We start from the raw sequence: 4,505 nt of genomic DNA, 5'->3' as shown, positions 1-4,505 counted from the left end.
GATTTTTTTTTTTTTTTTTTTTTTTTGTAAAAAACATAAAAAAGGAAAAAAGTGTAGGTTTGATGGTGATGTTCTGCTGTACTTCCGTTGCGCTCTTTATTGAGAAGAAATTCAACTATCATATGGTTGTGGATGATTTTTTTTATTTTTTAATGGTGAGTGAAATGTTCTAAGTTAATCATAACAAATTTGTGAAATAAGATGGATATACCTTATTGCAATGTGCACAATACAAGCCCCCTCCTTGTTATATTGATTGAAGAGGGCGACATCCGTCGTCGTTACGTCTTATTACTTATATATGTATTATTTCAGAAAATACGTACAAGAATTTGAATTAATAAACACAGACCTTATGAATCCCTTTTATGTCTCTAAATCTTTCAAATTAAGATGATTCTAGTTATTCCACGAGATGGTAAAAGTCCTTATACAATATCATTGACTTTACTCTTAGAATTAAAATTGCTTCCTTTTAAAAAAAATAAAAAGAAGAAGAAATTATCTCGAGAATATTAGAAACATTTTCTCACAAAAATATATTTTCAATGTACCATTCCAGCTAAAAGAGAAACATAAAATGCCTAAATATTCAGGGTGCATCAACATAGCGTCCTTTTTCTAAAAAAAACAATAAAATATGTTTTAAAAATTAAAAAAGTGTTTTTTTTGTTTGATAATTATAGTAAAAGTTTTAAATTTTGTTTCACACAGTTTTGAATGTCATATCAGATAGTCTATTGTCTATAGATTGGAAAAACTATTTTAATAGATGGCAATTTTTCCATTTTTTTGTGTTTCCCTTTAAAAAAAGAATTTCATATAGATATTCTAGAGGACTAACTTTTTTTAACAAAAAGATACAAAATTTAATTAACAATATATCTTATGTTATCGTCATGGATAATTAGTTGATTAAGTAATTAACTACTTGGCGATTCCACAAAGGTCTTTAACATCGTAGTTTTTTATGAATAAATCCGGTTAAACTTACTCGATTTAAAAAAAAACCGTACCCATTTGGATTCCTCCTATAAAACCGAATTAATCCTTTGTAATTAGTTTAATCTCATGAAATATTATGTTAAACATTTTTTGCAATATTTATTTTCGACAGCAAACACACTAAGTATAAATATAATATTTACTGATCTATTTTTTTTTTTTTTTTTTGACAACTTAGAGTTTACTTAGTAATCAAAACTCGAAACATTCCAGTAATTATTAATCAAATTGCAAGTATTATTTAGTGGGTCAGTAAAAAAATTCAATTTAATTTACTTGGCTCATATCACTGAAAAACTTATCAATCGAAACCTTTACAAAAGTGCTACTTTTAAGAGGGAGTATTAAATCTACAATTGCTTTCTATACGACATTTACTATTAAAATCCTAGATGACAACATCTGAACATGTAAATTTTTAGTAGTTTTTATTGTAGCTAATCTACATTTTTCTAGAGAATATTTTTAAGCAAAAATGTTTATATATCATATACAGGAAAGGGTTTTTAAATACGAAGAGTTCATTAGGATAATGTATTATACAATTTTTCCCCTAAATTAACAAATATTTGTCCCTTACATGTATACTGTACAGGTCAATAGTGAAGTCAATTACTCAACCCTACCACCTCCAACCTCAACCACAGGAACTCCTTATCCATGTTTACCATTGCCTCTTGAATAGAAGCCAGTAAGGAGTTAACAATTTACACGTTTATTGGACTTTCTATTTAAGACAACTTAACATAAGAGCCTCACCAAGGATCATATCTGGCAAGGTAGAAGTCCGCATTTCCTTTCACAAAAAAACCCTTCAGGAAGTCTGTAGTACCTTTTTGCTCTCAGAACGATCATGATAAATTCTATGTAGCTGTTCCCAACCCATTAGAATCCTTGATAGCCTCGGCAACATTGTAAACAATTGATTTGGGCAGCTTCGTAAGGTCAATAATTTCCTTGGGCACAGAGGCACACTATAATAAACTTACAGCGTTCATATTTGGGAACATCTCAAGGATTTTGTAGTTATCCTTTTACAGTTTGGTCAGCTAAATCTGATGAGAACACTTTCATAAATATAAATAAGAGAGTAGTAAAGATCTTCAGTCTAAACATGTTCTGGGCCCTGTAAAAATACATATGTATAAGATGCAACTTTTCTAGATTCATAAAGGGAAAAAAATCATACTTCCCAGCTGTTCGACAATCTTTGTCCAATATAAGTTTCTGATCTCAAATCTTTTGAGGCATTATCTTACCAAAACCACCAACTAATATTTTATTACTATGGTGTAATTCACAGTAATAATTTTACAGCCAGTGTTTATTACGTTTTACTAAAATAAACGAATTTATCCGATAACTTAGTTTAATAAAAAATGATGAGATGAGATGTGACAAGATATGACATTTCTTCTTACAGAGAAAGATCATATAATATATGTACAGACAAACCATGGCTAAGGGCCAGTTGTTTTTCCAATAAGCCACTACATCCAAGTTTTCAAATTTTGAATTGTTACAAAGTATGAAACCCTGTTTTAAGAGATCTCCCCCACTAAGCGAGCGCTTTTTCTGTTTTCCTTTCCTTACTGCTTTAATCAAGTACTTAAATTTTTTGCTCGGACTTTTATAAAATAACTTTTTTCTTGCTGATAGTATTCAAAATTCTTGGCAAAAAAATGTTGAGTAGAATTACACTCATTTGACTACATGTTCCGATTTTGATTATTTTCCCTGTTATTTTTAGTCTACATCATATTCCACATATGAAGTCAATGCCCCTCTTTATGATAATAAATTAAACTTAAATTAAACGGAAAAAACAGAATTTTAATGAAAAGTTTTTCTCATAAAATAAATCTTCTTAGCCAATAATATTATTATTCATCATTAAATATACTTTTCTGTCCACGCCACTGTAAGTCTCTGTCATAGAAACGATTTGTTGAAAGTACAATATAAGATTACATGATGATATTGATAGTAAAGTCATTGAATTATAGATAAATGGAAGTCTATCGATACAATCCCCCCTTTCCCACTTGAGTCATAGATCCTTCTTCCTATTTAAACTTTATACACTTGATATAATGCTCATAAAAAATCATTGTTAAGATTTAAATTTGTAATAAAAATATGTAAGAAATACCAATTTTTGCTGAATTTTGTATTTTGACATTTTAGAAATGTTGAACACTCATTATTTAGGCCGTGTTTTACTTTTATTCATAATTTTACGAATAAAAGAAAAATTGAATCATATGGGGAAAGGAAACGTTACAGATATCTACAGTTCCTTGGTTCAACTTTGCAAATTGAAAAGTTTTGTTGTAAAATCAGATAAAATGTAGTGATTTTACCGATTTCCAGTTTAAAATTCAGTTCTGTTGATTTCAATAGAGCCTAAATGCATGATTTTTTTATGTAAGAGATGGTATCTCTAAACATGGACTCATGAATGTATGCATATTCTTAATTATTATACTCCTATTGTGTCTATACCTCAAACATTGTGAGATGTTTTATCTTCTTTTAAGAAAAAAAAATCTTTAAAAATTGACCATAACCTTGAAAAATAAAAAATGTTTTATTTACTATAAACCTGTTTCGAACCCTTCCTACCCTCCACATGAAAGTTCCGTAAAGGGCAATGCTCTATGGACTAATAAAACTACCATCTAGACGACTGTAAAAAATTATCATAATTTTGTATCTCTCAACATTTAAAAAATATATAAAATTTTAAGGTTTAGAAAAAAAAAAAATTGTATTTCAATAGCTCACGAAGAAAACATTTATTTTATACTATTCTTTTAACAAAGCCAAGTCAAAAAAAAGTGCTGGTATCTTTCAGGCTCGTCACTATGATTTTGCTTTTCGGTATTAACTAAATATAGAACAGATACACATTTTTTGGATCCAAGTTGGTTCGGATCATTAGAAGTAAATATTCGAGCAAAATTTGGGTAACCCCACATTCACATACTGATCCGAAATTAAACAAATACTTGTCTCAAGTTTATAAACATTTTACCCAAAGTTTGAACATAAAGAAATTGTGTTTGGATTATTATTATTTTTTTTTTCACTGATAACTGATACCGAAATAATGAATAAGCTAATGTAATTACTATTAAAACATAATTATTAGAATGATTATTATAATAGCATTGGAATAACTATGTAATGTCACTGTTTATGAATATGTAGCTCCAAAAACTATTCAAGATAGATATCGAAAAATTCAGGAAGAAATGAGGGATTAACAAATGTGCCCAGGTGATTTTTAAAAAAACTCACTAAGCCATCTGATTTCCCATTAAACATTATAGATAAATTATATGTTCATTACAAATTTGCTGCCTACAAAAATGGGTTAAAAGAAAGGTACAATGATTTGCAGGTATTGTGTGGAGAAAGATGGGGATGATATTCACTTATTTTTTATGTATCCTTTTTTAAGAATTTGAGAATGAGACTTAGACAATATTTAGAAA

This window comes from Lepeophtheirus salmonis, chromosome 6, assembly GCF_016086655.4.
Source record: "Lepeophtheirus salmonis chromosome 6, UVic_Lsal_1.4, whole genome shotgun sequence".
Taxonomy (NCBI): domain Eukaryota; kingdom Metazoa; phylum Arthropoda; class Copepoda; order Siphonostomatoida; family Caligidae; genus Lepeophtheirus; species Lepeophtheirus salmonis.
The sequence above is the reverse complement of the archived record's forward strand: the minus strand, read 5'-3'. Positions refer to the sequence as shown.